Below are 17,494 nucleotides of genomic sequence, written 5' to 3' on the forward strand. Positions count from 1 at the left end.
TGAAAGCCTCTGCTTCTAATTAAGACAGTAAATTTAAAACTTTATCCATTACTTTACATACAAATAAAGACTTATATTTTTCAAGTTTTATATGTAAAACATTTTCCTTAAAGCAGGTATAAAATTAATTAATAATTTAAAATTACATGACAGATTATGTGATTTATGCGACGGATTATAATTTATTCTCTGTTGTTGTAGCCTGGCTAATTTTTCAGAACCTGAGGAATGTTTTTAAGTTGCATTTTTTGCTAAGCGTAAAACTCCAACAGAATGTATGAGTGACATTTAATCAACGATGTCGAATGGCGTTTTCCACACTACGAATCATATCGTCTTTTCATCATTATGACCTATGTTTATTGTATTGCTTGGGCGATCAAAATGAACTTGCATTCCAACAAAGAGTAACAGAAGTTGATTTAAGTTTGCTGTAGTAAGTTGTATAGAAAGAAATATACTGTAACTCAAATCAATTAAATTTTGAAAGTGATTAAAAATATTTATTTAAAGGTTTTTTTCACTTTAATTTGTATTATGTTAAAATATTATTTATAATAAATAAATTTTACATTATCGAATCATATTTTAGTATTTCAAGCACGCGTATACGTGTTATTACATATATGTAATAATCTAATCATATATATAATAATAATAATATCTATCTTATGGTCTTTACTATTTAAATAAAGTAAGCTTTATTCACTTTTTGTTTAATCGTATTGTTTGCCGATTACTATGAATTAAAACTTCAAATATTTTTTACTCCATTCCGTCGATTGAAAATTGAATTAGTTTTTATGGAACAATGTACTTAATAACCTAGAGGCCTTTTAAGTCCAATATTGCTTTTTCGATTATCTAAAATTCTTCTAACAAAATATTTAATTAATCACATATTTTTTAATCTTTTTTTACTATGACATAAATGCGCTGCACAAAACTTAACTATAATTTTATATAATTTTTATCAAATATTATTTTTAAATATGCAATGATCTTTTTAATTATTAATTTTAAATACAACATATTTATATTTAATGTTTATTTTTAAAATTTAGCTTGCAATTTTTTGTACTAAAATGCCTGACAATAAAGTTGCACATAGTAAATTCTAATAACAATAATTATTTTAAAAATAATGACACTAACACAGTTACACATACACACGCAAATATACATATGTATATGTATATATATACAATATATATCCTAATGTACACCGAGCAGCTTAAGCAGACCAATTATATCTGTAAAGTATAAAATTTAATTATTTAAGTGTTAATTTCCAATTCAACAAATTGTATTTAAAATGCTTGAACGCTACTTAAATCAATAAATTTAAAATTGTAAAGAATATAGAATTTAATAATTTTTAACATTAAAAAAAGTAAAATAAATCAAAATATTTTATATTTGCATGTATATACAGACATACATACAAAACACAGCCGTAAATATTAGCAAATTTGATGTCATTTAAAGTGCATTGTAATATTAAAATTAATTTAGTTATTGTAAATTAATATTTATTATAAATAATTAATTGAATTATCAATAATCGAATAAAAGACTTTTTATGATTGAACGAAACAATTGTTTATTTAATTTTAGTGCCAGGACTTTGGGATTCAAGCTTTCCAATTTGTTTTTTATATTTTGTTAGCAATGGAATAATTACTATATATTCTCACTCATGGGTCTATATTGAGCTTATCTTGCTTATCCTGATCCTGACTACAAAAATATATAACTATGTTAACCAAAAATAGAAGAAGATGATAGAAGAAGTGTAGTACCAGTTTCAATAAATCTATAATCGCTATATTATTAGGCAGAGAGGATAAATAAATTTTGTATTATATGTTATTTTTGCATTATAAATATGCAGAGATTAAAGAATTAGAAAAGAATATACCTAATTTGAAAAAAAAAATAACAATCAAAAAACATGAGATGATCGATTCAGGGATGTTATTGTTGTTGTGATAACGAGTAGTTGTTATCTATGTGACATATAACATGTAAGGAATTACAAATATGGGTTAGGATATTGGTGGGTTAAGCAAGTGTGAAGAGGGAGGATTTCAATTGAAGCTGAAAATTTATGTAGTGTACTAAAGTCATGCAGTTTAATTAGTGAAATCAATTTCTAAGTAGTACTAGTAATATAACGATCTTCGCTGTAATTGCCATAACGAATTCTAAATAGGTTTGATTGGTACTTCGTAGTATCAAAATTTGTATGGCACTTAGCATTTAACATTCGTTGTGTTGGCTATAATAAAAAATATTTATTAAAATTGTACAAGTCATATAAATTCACGATTTTTTACATTTTAAATGATGGTTACATGCCCACGATGATGTACGTCAGCAATTTTCAGAAGCAAAAAACTGCTCTCAAATCCCTATGTGGTCGTATGTCAAAAGGACGTTTTTGTCCTTTTTATAGTTGTCAGGTTGAAAAGCATAGTTCAGAGTAATCTATGTAAATTTGCTGTCAAAAAATATGACAAGGATTTAAAAGCAAAAGTTAAATACAATTTTGTGAATAGAAATACTTATGCATAGGCAGTAGGCAGTTTAAATTGAACTTTAGGTAGACCAAAATAACAAACAAATGTCTCAAGTGAATAATTTTTGTGGCATGCGTCTTCCTTCACTGTAATTAAGAATGTGATATAAAAAGGATCTACTAAAGTTTTAATTTAAACAATTAATACCCTTTATCTTAGTTATTTTTAGTTTAATACTTTTTTATTTTAATTTTTGAATTCATGATTATATAGTATACAGAGTATATATTCTATAGTATAGAGTTTTTCTAAATGAAATAAAACAAAGCATGAACGAAGCATTTCGAGAAACAAATTGTTGACACACGATGCATATCTGGATAAAATGGAACCTAAAAAAGCACGCATGTCTCAAAAATCGAAAAGTCTTATTAATAAATATTATATTCAGTGATTGCTACAGAAGCAGTGGCAATTGGAAGAAAGAAAAAACTTTCATATTCTCTGTTAAAATTCAACAAATCACAATTCAAGAATGGTTATGATTTGGTTGTGATACCTACATTACTTGAATGATATAACATTTATATCTAACGTGGCTCTGACAAAGTTCTTAGAATATAATATAATTTCTGAAATCAACAAGAAGGGCTGAGGGATGGCTCAACAACGGTTTTAGTGGGATTAATGGTATCACATTGGATTCACATAGTCTAACTATATTAGTTTCTAAATAACATAAGCCGGTAACTTTACGTACTAACCTCTCTATGAATTTATGGCATAGCAAAATAATGTCAGACATTAAATTACTATTTAAATCCTGATGAAATAGTTGTGAAGTGTCCACACTTTCAGAATACTTCGAAAATTAGAATATTTATATTTGCATATTTTATATATTTATTATTAAATTTCATTACCATTGTTTTTTTAATATAAATAAAATTGATTGAGGTTTATACAAATAGTTAAAATTAGTATATAAACATTTTTATGAAATTGTTGTAATTATTATTTTAATTGGCACAATATTATATACTACAATATCAAGGAATGTTATGGTAAATAATTCCACCATTGTTTATTTTATTGATTGATTGCTTAATCCTATTAAGTAAGCAATTAATTAAAAATTATTTGTACTTTCTCCTAAACTTCGTTTAAACCAATTTTCTTACTCCACAAAAGCTACTATTAAGCAATTTACAGCGAAGGAACTTTCAAGTGACATTTTCATGCAATGAATCAGTCGTTAGGAGACGTAGACTGAATATTTTTCCCCTTTTTTTCAACGCTGTTATTATGTGAAAATTAAACAATGTGCAAAAAGGTAAATAAGAAGCAAAGCAATTGCAACGAAAAACTGTGGCTGGGATTCAAGTTAGCAGAAACGTACTCTGGAGCGGGATGAAGTGTGTTGCATATATATATTCTTTTAACAATAAAAGCCGCTAAGATGTCTTTGATGTTAGAAAAGTTGCCACGAAGCTATTAAGTCAACGTCAGTTAAAATAAAAGTACTGCTTACAAAATGCTCGAGACCTCCAACATGAAATGTTTTTTAACTACAGTGCAACTAAATACAGCGGAACTTGGGCACAAAAGCATGTACTGTGAAATACATATTATATAACAGATAGTTGGTGCATATAAACTTGCACTCTACACTGTACTGACGCAAAATATAATTTATTTAAAAACACTTTCACAGACAAGTACAACCGCCAAAACGGGATGCCGTCAAAGGAAATGGGATTCTATATACAAAAGCAACTGCACGGACCAAGTAACCAAGCAGCGGCATTGGCGAGCTCGCTTCCAACAAATTACGTATGCTGCACTATTGTAGTTGGACGGATGGCTTCATTCCTTGTGCTGCCTAACAAGAAGTTTGTCAAAAAGTTGGTCGTTTTCGTTTTTGCGAATACTCGTAGTCATACTCGTACTCGTACTTAGTAAAAAAGTCCAATAAAAAGTACAATATATAAACCTCAGAGAAGCAGAAAATTGTTATATTGATTGTAGTTGAAAAAAACATAATGGAAAGCGAACAGCTAGGAAAAGGCAATGGAAGCTGCCACTTAGAACGTAAGCAATTCTATTGTCGAATGCGTATTTTTTATTTTAAATTTTCTTCAATTTTTTTGTTTGCATACAAAAGATCTACTCAAACGTCTATTTTCGAACGAAAACAAATTGTAAACAAACTCGCACTTTTAGAATGAAAACGAAAAACTCTTTCACTGTTTTTTAATCGAAGAAGTAGCGGTGTGCAATGCAGTCAGACGATGCAAAAACGTTAAGTGCCTGAAAAAAAATTGCTGCCAAAGTGGTAAACTTTAGTCAAACCATCAACTGCAATAATAACAAAAACAATTACAACAACAATAAAAGAAGCACAAGAACGTTTCAATGTGGCACTGCGGTACTCGTATTGCGGCACTGCAGAGTAAAGGGAAACGAATTGAATTGTGTGAATCCCATAAAAACCGCGCTGGTTTTATAACTATTGAGTGGAAATGCACTTAGGTCTCAATTAATTGTAACTATAGATTTGAAAAAGTCCAAAGTAATAATGAAAATCGAACTTCGTTCAAAAAAAGTACATAAAAAACCCTCCCACAAATGTTGTTTCAACCTGCATGAAGGGAGAACGAATCAAAATAAAAAATTTAAAATTATAAAAAACAGCTCATCCACTTCGTAGCCGCAAGTGTTCAGATTCATTTCCGCACTTGGCATTTCGCTACACTGTATTGGTTGCACTTCAAATTAAGATTGACGGGTTAATTGAAAGAAGCACCGAGCGCACATATTTAGTCCTAATTGGGACTTGATGAACCCTGAGCCATTTTGGCTAAACGTGCCCAAAAATCAGTTCAGTACATTACAATAATATCGCTCACTGGATTTAAAGTGCAACTACGCATCCATCTCAAAGTTTGAACTCGTAAGTATCGTTAGTATTAAGTGCAAAAGAAATGTATTTGAAAAGTATTTTGGAAACAGTTGCTAACATTTTAAAAGATTTGTTCGATTGAGATTGCTTTAAGTTCGCACATTGCAAACATTTCGAATGTACATAGATAGATAGAATCGAAAGAAATTCGATTGCAATATTATGGCAAATTGATGAAACGATACCGAAAACGATTCAAGTGATTGAAGTTAAATTAGGAATTGAAAGAAATATAAAATGAAACCGAGAATTTTAAAATGCCAACTAAATATATTTCACTTCACTTCCAAGTTGGAAGTTACAACTAAATTTACTGACAAAATGCTTAAAAACCATTTCGCAAGTATTTTTGAAACACTCTTTCACATACACAATGACAAGAGTACTTAAATAAAAATTAATAGATTTCAAAACAATTTAAGTTTAGTAAGAGAAAAATTTATAATTCACTACAATTTCATCTGTTCCAGATCTGTTGTTGATGCAACAAAGTTTATTTAGGCAAAAACAAAAAAATTAAATAATGTTAAATTAAATAATTAAATTACAAACTAAGTAATTTTTTTGCTTCCATGAAAAATGTTTGCATCAGGTTTGTATACCTAAATAAATACTTTGCCAGCAAAACTAAACATGTCTATTTACTTTCATGATCACAACATTTTTAGAAAACCTGAGTACTTGAAATGCCTAACGCCACTAGAAATTGGTACTTCGAAAAGTCTTCGGTCCTGTGACAGTGCCATTTTATCCTTAAAATAGGGCCGCTCTTCAGATATCTATCCTCTGCTGCTGGCAAATTTATGGAATATTTTAACCTGCATTACCGTTTTTACATGATGGATCTATATAAAAGCACAAAATTTGGTCTCTTGCAGTAAGAAGATTGAGTATTAGTCATACAACACGAAAGAAACTGAAATTCATTTAAAAGATTGATTCATTTATGTGTAATTAGAGTCAGTCGTTTAGACAAAAGATCATCTATAGTCGCAGTACTCCATTTCACAGACTAACAAAACTAAAGTATCGTATAAGCTTTGCCATCGATTTTAGCGTGACTTGATACCACTCATCCCGTTTGCTTTCACGGGGCCAAAAATTTTTCTGAGTATTTTACTTTCAAACACTGCTATCTTGCTTGCTTCAGTTTTAGTTAATCTTAATGTCTCGCATGGATATATCGCAAAAGATTCAACCACGAGCTAGAACTGCTAGCTGAAGATGATAAAAAATCAGCAATATTATAAAAAAGCAGCGATGACGATGGGTTGGACATGTGATAGAAATACCGGATATGAGAGTACCGCTTAAGATCTATGAGAACGAAGTAGAAACCAGCAGAAGAAAAGGGCGACCAAGAAAACGATGAAAAAAACAAAAGCTAAAAACGGAGAAGAATGGAAATTGTATAGTCACGGATGATAATGATGATTCAAGTTGCTATCCAGGTTTAGTGTCAGTAGCTACAGCATGTCGTAGCAATACACTAGGAGTCTCAAAATATACTGTACAGGCTTTTTCATTTTAAAACAAACAGAAACAGTAGAAAAATTTTAAAACTTTGATTAAAACATGTAATTTGATTAATGTAAAAAATGTTCGATTAAATGCTTGGTCTTCACCGATGCATCACTTTCACCGATTGCAATCAGTATTGGTTGCATTTACACACCATTGTGCCACAATGCAGGATTTAACAGTGTTTAAGTAGACTAAAGACTATATGGCTTCAATAAAAGTGACGCTCCAATGTTCAATAATTAATTTTTTATTTTTTAATTTGCAAGTTTTAAATATTTATTTGTTGTTCGAGTATAAACCTTCCAGTTGTCTCGATTTTAAGGCAGGAACATGCATCGCATTTCATCCTTGCAAAAAAGATTTGGCATAAATTTACATCTTAAATAAATAAAATAAACAAAGTAGAAAAATGACAAAATATCGAAATGACGAAATGCGAAAGAGAAGAATAAAGTAAAATTAAATAAAAATGAAAAATGAAAAATGAAAAATGAAAAATGTTTTCAAACAATATTATGAAAATATATTAAAATTAAACATGAAAAATTTATATAAAATACAAGGACATAAAAAATGTGTGTGCACAGAACACATTTAATATTCAAAGGCAACTTGAAGTGACTTTTTCTATAAAATTTATTGTTTTTATTATTGATAAAAGTTTATTGTTGTTTAAAATTTGTAAGGGAATATTTAATGTGCAATCAGAGCAAAGCTCAAGAATGTATACATCTTAGATGGAAGTGCACTCACTACACATACTGGGACGACTGCAAGCAAAATTATATACATATTTAATTAACTATTGCAAATATTTTGGAAAGCAGAAACATAAATATTTCGACTGCAATGAAATGCATCCAAAAATTTGCAGTCACGTTTAAATTTTTTACGGCAAAGTTCCAAAGAAAAAAAATCAAAACATTTTCAATTTGTTGAGGCCTTGCCTCAACAAGGCAACTAACTACTATGGTGGCTGCGGTCTGCATACCGTAATGGGGGCGTTAAAAGTTAACACTTTAGCAAACCATTCGTGACCAAAGGCGCTTATTAGCCCAGACTTAACCACACATACAACATGCAGAAATCGTGTTTGAAAGTTAAATTGACGGAAGACGCTTCCAAATGTGAACACTCTCATTGCCATGACAAACAGACAGGAGAGTAATGAAAGAGTCAGATACGGAATGACCACAACTATGACTGGCTTATCTCGTCCTACTTGCACTGCTACCCCGCATGACTGAACATAGTCATTGCGTTTCTGTGGTTATCTATGTTGGATTTAGTACGCTGATGCGTAGTGGCAGTTACGTGGAAATCATTGTAATCCCACAGCACTTTCTCGACACTTACATAGATTTCCATTTAATATGATTAACAGCAACTACATCCGCGCTATAGTCTTCTTTCTATCGGTTTAACGCCGTCACTGTCAATCTAGTCACACTTACATACTTATGCGCTCTTAGATAACAGCCGTTTACTTACAACTACGATGCATGAGCAGAAAAATGATTTTTAAGGCTTCTCTGAACTTTTTGTGCGTTGCTTTTAAAGAAAATTAAACATTTTCATCACATTAAATTCTCCTTTGAACACTTCGGACATTAGAAGGGCAGTGGTGTATGCTTGCATTGAAGTAGTGAAACAAATTACAATACTTTTGTTTTTCCAATTGATTCAAAAGCGTGTTTACATTTTTCTGTTATCAGTAACCCTCGTGAAACTATTTTTTTTTTTAAATGTATAATGTACTCAAAAGTTCAATTATCAATCGATATTATATACACATAAATTGAAATATATGAAAAGACGTAATTCTTGAGTAAACTGCTTAAATACAGCGGACTATTAAAACCCTACTAATCAGTCCCGTAACGAAAGCTAACAGAATCATTTCTTATATCACAATTTTTCTATATCTGTAAAATATATACAGCAAAGATTGTCTGAAACATAAAGTGAAATATTTTTCAAAATTGTTAAAATCTTTTGTCTCGCCCTGCGTTGCTTCATTCATCAAAATCACTTTGCAAAATGTGCTAAAAATGCTGACATTGTGCCTTTTTTATTTTAATATTATTAAATTTTCTGACGTCAAATTTATGAAACCACAGGCAAATGTATCTCATAGATACATCGAGCATGGCATACATTCTCTTGTACCACAAAAATAGAAAAGTTGCAATTTTTTACATCACTTTACTGCTGCACTTAAAAGTTCACATATCTAGTCGCATGTGTACATGTGTGAAGGTGTGTACTCGCATGTTACAGTAAGTTAGTATGTGACTAAGTATCTTAAAAGTTTTTTTGTACTAGTGTAATAAATGCAAATTTGCACAACTTTTGGCATAATTTTTTAGCAGCCAAAGGATTTGTGTCAGTGATTGAGCAAAGGGTAACGTGTATGGATATAAGGACAAAGTGCATTTATCGAATGAAAGTTTAAGTGGATTAAAGTTTCAAATAAAACAATTAACTAGTTCTTAATTCTTGGAGAAATTTAACCTATATTATATGACAGATGAAAAACTGTAAGCTAACATATATGCAGACATCTATAAGCAAGTTGTTCGTCTCTTAAGTAGAAAAAATTCTAGTAATCTTATTGAGATGCCCCGAGTCGCAGTTAGAAAACCAGAAACGAAACAAAACGAAACGAGAACCGGAGCTTTAACATAAAGACTAACTTTCTAATAACTAAGACTTAGTCAACTTCAAAACTTCCCCATATAAAAGATCTTTATTTTATATGACAGTATACTTTGCTATAATTTGTATTCTGCACAATAAGCTCATGTTTAATAGTAACATGATGTTAATCACTTAATATACAGTTAATCACTCAATATACTCAGTATCCACAAAAAAATATTATTTCTTCTTGTGTCTAATCAATACCTTGAAATGTCACTTTAAAAAATTTGTCAAAAATTGTATTATATTTAACTCTTAAAATCGGTTATTAGCTCTTTTTTATTTGCATTCCAAATAAGAGAGAATTAATTTGTTTTCCAAATAAAAGATAATTATATGTTAATAACACATAATGAAAGTATATATATATTCGAGTATATCTTGTACATCAGATTAGAAAATGTTTATTCCTCTCACTGACTGCATATTTACGCATATCGACATTCGTTTCAATTTACGTGCAATGCAGCGGAAGTTAAAAGGCAAGTCTATTCAAATGCACAATATCCCATAAACACCAACAGTACATCAATATATATTCCATAACAAATACAATAAAACAAAATAGAATCGAAAAAGCAGCAAACAAATGATTTGAAAATGTTTTTCCATTTTCCATTTCCCACATGACAGAGAAAAACAGAAATTTTTTCAAGCGAATTTTAGTTTTTAGTGCTGCCATCAACAATGGCATCAGCGATTTAAGTATCATAGTAAACCTGAAGACCACTTGAGTATGCCTAGCGACCCAATTTTCTTCTCTTTTTCCATTTCATATGTCAACTCGCACACAATCGTTTTGAAATGTCCTCCATTCTGAATCGAACTGCATTGAATTGCCATTAATGTGCTTGTTCGATACTTTTACAATTCAATCCTGATATGATTGATGAACGCATAGGGACAGAAAGTTATAGCATACGTCCATAAGCCATGATCAATACACTCTCATATATTCGAATATATGGTAAATATTTGTACAATATATGCAAGAATATCTTTCTCTGTTGCAATCCAATGTAATAAAAAATATTGTTGCAATGCCATCCATACGTATTCACACATTTATTTGTTTTAAATCGAATTTTTATACAAATAATTGCTCGAGTGCTGCTATCATTGTGAATAAATGTTAACAAAAAATATTATCTCTTTAATTAGTTATAAATATAGTTTTCATTTTTTTTCAATATTAATTTTAGCATAAATACCGATGCAAAATGAAAACCCCGCAAATAGGAAAGCAGATGATGCTAGAAATTGTGAATTTGGTTTTTTGCATTGTATAGATATTTCATACTTCATTTTAAGATTAAGTGATGATAACTATAAATTTCTGGTGTAACTTTTTTTTCGTTTAAATGAAAAAGTTAAATAGCTTAAACTGATATACATATATAGTATAGCACTAAACAATATATTCATACTATACATCATATACTAATAGATAATTCAACAATGTTTAAAATGGACATAATGACTATGTGAGTAGTTCCTGTAAATATATACAATATGAAGGAATACTTATCCGACTTTAAGCTAAAGTCAAAATACTTCATCACATCAATTTAAAATATGTTTAATATTATATATATATTGCTCTCTCGTATAATATAATAAATTAGTATTTTATTTAGGAGATTTTCACTTCAATTTTTTTTATTGCTTTGTTGCTTTGATATAGCTCAGGTCAATTTAAAAAAATGTATTATTATGTTGAAACTATTTGAGCCAATGCACTTAAGCACTTTTACTCTCTCTTAACTCGAGGTATTTTTAAAACCCCTCTTTACGCCTTGACTGGAATATTGTTTATCACTTCATCAGACTAAGCAATAAATGACCTCAGATCTGTATTGAAATATATTTATATTAAAAACATATATATTTTATATGTTTTTAAAAATTCCATCTTTTTAGCTTTATATCTTATATACACAATGAATTGCCTCAAACCAGATCAAGTCAGCATAAGCAGAAGCAGGGCTATCCCATCGTTTTTTTTTTCATACAGATTTTCTTAGTGCAATTTACGTATTATTAATTGAGGCTTTTGAAATACAACTTAATCGCTTAAACTATTTCTTCAAGATATCTATGGTCTTTCAACGCCATCGATTATAACAAAACCAGGTATTGGTCTGCTTGCGTTATTTCAGGACTTCCAACAATTCCTTTCAATTTTCTTTAAAGTCCAGCTTTCACATCCATAGATATCCTATTAGTTATCCTATATATGCTTCATATGTTTAACAAATAAATGCGAATATCTTCTATCTTATAATAATACAAACTTCTTTCTTGCAGTAGCTTCTCCTTATGTATTTATTAATTATCTTTTTTTTTTCATATTTTTGATAATTTAATAACAAATTAAATGAATTTATTAAAATATTTAAAAAATCTAGAAATAAAATTCAATTAAAGCGTTAACCACTTAAATGGCTGCATTATCCTCATTTTAATTAAAAAGCAATTAAAAAGTTAATTACCGCGATATCAGTATTTATTTACTCGCGTTTTAAGAGATGTACAAGTACATATTAATTAAATATTATTACAATACATATTGAATGCCATAGGCGTGGGTTCGTATCCTTTTGTTGGTGTTGGAACTTTTTGAAAAATAACTTTACATTGCCCTTCACGATGTGTAATGCATAATGTGAAATACGAAATGTGCAATGTGTAATGTGCAATGTGCAGTGAGTAATGAGTAACGAAAATTCGGAACTTAATACTTTCAAAAGCAAATTCCGTTCAAAATATGCCACTGTGTGGTCCTTTACGATTCCTTTCACGCTGTGAGTGCATATGTAGTTTTGCATGAATTTCTATCTGTCCGTTCGTCTATCTGCCAGTGTGTCCCTGTGTCTGTCTATTTGCATCGCTTGCATTCAACTTAATCGCTTTAATTATGCACAAAATGTTGCCAACCGCTAAGTAGCTTTGAAAATTGTTGGCGGCATTATTTTCCTATTTCCCGAGTAGCACAATTGAAATGTGTACGCGTACATTTTGGAAATGCAATTTATGCACTTAGGCTAGGCACCGGAGGAGGGCATATTGAACACAAGGACAAATGTTAGCTGGGTGTTGCGGGTGTGAAGCCCTGTCTCATTTGCTAATAAAGCGAAATTTTGGTAACCAAACCGAAAACGTTAACGTATTTTACTCTATTTGTGCGCTTATTTACGCATTTCATGTGTACTTGCGTGTATGCGCCTCCCCTGGCTTTTGGTCGGAACATTGCATTAGACAAACTTGAATTTTAATATAATTCCAAACTCAATTCATTCAAACCTTTAAACCCCTTACCGCCAACACACTGATAAACTGAAAGCGCGGTTACAATAATGATGCAACCGAAAACTCTTTCAAATTTTATTTCCGTTTTATCTGGACTATGTTACAACTAAATTTAATCAGAGTTGAAAAAGGATATACAATAAAGCGAAACTGCACGCAAACCATTTTTGCTTTAAAAGGATCACATTCTCGAAAATTTATAAAAAAATTTAAGTTAAACTGAAATAGTAAAATTCGTTGATTGAATAATAAAGAACTTTGATCTAAAGACGCACAACTTAAAACCAGGAAATTTCATTTCATTTCTCGTTTCATTTAATATGAAATATTTTTAAAATAAATTTCTTTGAACCAATCAAATTAAATTCGTTTTGTAAGCAGAAATGATTTATAGTGGAGTTAGCAAGTTAAATATTTGAACTAGAGATAAAGTTCTGCTTCAGTCAAAAAGCCTACGAATCTGCAAAGTGTTTTTACTATTATTTAAGAACATTATAGTATTGCAAGGTTACTAATATAAAACTCATCAATTCAAATAAACTAATGAAATGAATTAGATATGGAATTCACATTCAATCATTAAATCGAATAAAAAGTGCAGAGAGCAAACAAAAAATATAAACTGCTTCTGTAAAGAGTGGGTAAAGAGTAAAAAGCCTATTAATGTCATGACCTGCTGACTTATTGTATTGATGAGTTAGGGGTTTAAGCCAGGATTACATATATAAGGATAAATAAGATAAGATAAATAAGAAAAGATAATAAGATAAATAAGATAAATTAATAAGATAAATAAGATACATTTACACAGCGATACATTTAAACCCTTGATTTCTTATGAGACAGTAGTTTAAAAGCCACAAAGAGATATCAAGACACTTAATAAGATACACCTAGCGTATGTAAGTATTACTAAAGTTTTTGAGAATATTGACAAAATTAATCTGAGAAAAATATTTTAAAATCATGAAAACATACATAACAAAATAGTTCATAAATAAATAGATTTCTTAATTTGTATAACACGAGTATGTTATTTGTAAGAAGGATTCTGTATCTTGGAGCAGAATTAAAGCAATTTACTATTGTTTGTTTTTAATATAGTTTTAATAACCACAAATGTGTTTCTATCTGGTCAATAATGGCCCAGGTTAAGCTCTCTTTAACTATCTCACTGAGAGATTTAGTGGTTGTGGTTCTAGGAGGATCAAATTTGGGGCGCTTGGGCGCGCTTAACGGCACTGATTTGCCGGCTTGCTCAATCGACGTTTGTCGTTTTTGAGCAGTGGCCGTAGATTGACATTTTCCTTTGCCCATTTCAGTGATGCCTTTTTGCTTTCAGAAAGCGAGAAAGGATTCGCGACATTAAGGCTAGAAGAAATGCGATATGCTAACCTCCGCGCTCTATACGCACTCGTCGAGGGATTAGGATGGGATCGCGCACCTGAATTGGAGTTGGTGCTGGTTGCTGATGGAGCGGTTGGCATTTTAGCTTTGACCGCTGCATCGGCAGAAGAGCAAGAGGCACCATCACCACCTGACACAGTTGCCAAGGCGCTCGAAAACGGAGCAATACTTGTTCGATCCGTCTGAGGATGAGCTCTAGACGGCTGGTTATTTGTAGGCGCTTGCCTTATGAGGCTTGAACGCCTCCCTAAAGGATTAGATTATTATTTGTATTGAATTTTGATTTTCCATGCTAAAAGGGTCCCCACTTAAAGTCGCTATCTGACACTCAAAAACAAAAAGGAAATCTAAAAAAAACGTGATCCAAGGACGAAACGGTCGTTACCAGAGGATGGTGGAGCTTCTGAAGAGGACAGCATCCAGAAAGGGGGATAGATCATTTGGCATTACCCAGGGTGCACCATGTAGAGGCGATCTAAAGCTGCACCCTAAACAACAGTTCCCCAAAATTAAAAAGTGTGTAATACTTAATTTAATATTTATTTAATATTTAAAAGTCATAAAATTATAGCAGGGTTATATGTTTCAATAATCCGCTTAAATGAACGCCACTGTGCAGATTATTCTAATCGAATAAAAGTTGTATCAGTAGAAAATGTTTACTTAAAAATTTTTAGAATAATTTAAGATATTTCAAATTGTCTAATCTTTCAAGTTTTTATGTTTCAACAATTTTTAATCAATTTAACTATTTATGAAGAAGATAAAAAATTTTGAGAAAATATAAATTTGCTCTGGTGGCAAATTACATTAATGAAGAGCAAACGCAAACTGACATTATCATTGCTTGTTCGCTGCTTTCGAGTATTCTTGTTTGCCTTTCTCTGTGCCTGGAACTATGCTACATTTTTGTGCGCTCTGGTGTTTTCCGGCCACATTTTTCGCTAATCCGTTGTTAGTCGGGCTGCCAATGGTCGCGCTGATGGTTATTTTGTTGCAAGTCTTCGTTATCATGGTTATTGTTGTAATTTTTTGTGATTTCTGTAACTTTTGTAATTTTTGTTGTTATCAGTGCCGTAGCCAAAAAATGTTGCTGCTCTTAAGGGAGATATTAACAGATTTTGTCATTTTTAGGCTGTTTGCCAATGTGGCAACCAAAAAATGTGTACTTTTTTTTTTATAAAGGAAAAATAATTGTTTTCCTGCTAAAGCAATGCTCAAGCTTCATGTTTTTGCTGCTGTTTCTACCGCTTCTACCGCTACGACGGCTACTACTGCTGTTATTGGTACTATTGCTGCCAGATTTATACCACAAAATAAAATGAAATAAAATTTAATGTTTGTAAACGTTGAGCTGCACATAAAGAAGGAAACGAATAACGCCAAAGGACGCATATCATCATCTGTTGACAGGGCAAATTTCATTCTGGATTTTGTATGCATAACTGAAATTTTTAAGCGTGCAAAATTGTATTTTTTGTGTATCAAAATTTGCGAAACTTGACAAAAGGGAAAACTATATTCTATGTATTTTTATATTTTTCCAAACATTTTGTTATTTGTTGTCGAAAAACTGCTTTTGTAAATAATGTATGAAAGTAATGGATACGTCGTACCATCTACACGTCCAAAATGATTTATGCGATAACTGGATTACTAATGGAATAACGTAGATATTAGTTTAATTATACACTGGCGACTATTCGACTATTGGACGATACAACAGCAGTAAATATATAAATGTAGAAAATAGATATGCAACATTATTAAATTTTCACAAAACGAATATACAGATTAGTTTTAATATTTATTTTATAAAAAAATTGAGACAATTGTTATTGTTATACTAGTAGAAGCGATTTTTTTTAAACATTATAACAAAAAGATGAAATAGTTAAAATTTTGAGGCTTTGATCCTATAAAAAATATAAATTTATATCTAAATTTGAATTATAAATGACGATCGAAACAAATTTTGTTATGAAAAAGTTTATTACATTAATTTAAAAATTATTAAAATTAATTTAATTATAATTAGTTAATTACTTTATATTTGAAAATAAATTCTGGATTAAATTATTTGTAAATAATTCTTTAGCCTGCAAGTAACAAATATTGAACTTATATCTCGTCAAATTTGAAGCTCGTTATTATTGTTCAAATGACCCAAAGGGCTTATTGACTTAAGTAGCTCTAACTTGCATTTGAATGATATGTTCACCAACTAAATCACTTGATGTATAATATTAGAACAAAAGTATAAACTTATAATTAAATTAACTAATAATAGTTCTTGTTGTTAGATTTCAGAATTATACTTTTGTAGAGACATTATTTAGGTTTATTTTCATTTCAATTCAAGCTTATTAAGGGAATGATATTTTATATATTATTATAAATTACTCGCTTTATACTAACTTATATTAAATAATCAAAGAAGTTACATAAACTATTAGCTTTCCAACCATTTTATACACAATTAACTTTTTGTAATGATAGATAGGGTATACTAAAATTGGTTATTACTTACATGATATTTGAACAACACATGATAGATGTATAAATAATAATACATAATAAATACAATGAAAGCTTTAAAATAAGTCTCAAAGTTTTTCTGACATTGAAGTATATACTTAAGACCACCGAAATCTAAATAAGTGCACTGCGAACAAAATCTAATTCATAACTGATCATATCGTATGAAAAATAAGTTATGCAATATAGGATATGTGCACTGCGAACAAAGTCCAATTCATAACTAATCATATTGTGTGAAAAATAAGTTATTCACTATAGGATATATGAAACTTTAGCTCGTGCAGATCTACAACTTATGCTACTAAGCCTTCGACACCTAAGATAATATTATATATATGCATGTATGTATTTTGTATACATCAAGTTCTAAATGCCGTTACTTAATTAAAATTTTATATAAGTACACACAAATTTACAATAATAAAAAGCATTGACATAGCAAAAATTATTACATTTTTTATGATTTCAAATTAAGTCCTTAGTATTTAGATTTTATTTCTATGTTTTGAGGCAAATTATAATTCCA

This window comes from Teleopsis dalmanni, chromosome 1 (assembly GCF_002237135.1).
Source record: "Teleopsis dalmanni isolate 2A chromosome 1, ASM223713v2, whole genome shotgun sequence".
Taxonomy (NCBI): domain Eukaryota; kingdom Metazoa; phylum Arthropoda; class Insecta; order Diptera; family Diopsidae; genus Teleopsis; species Teleopsis dalmanni.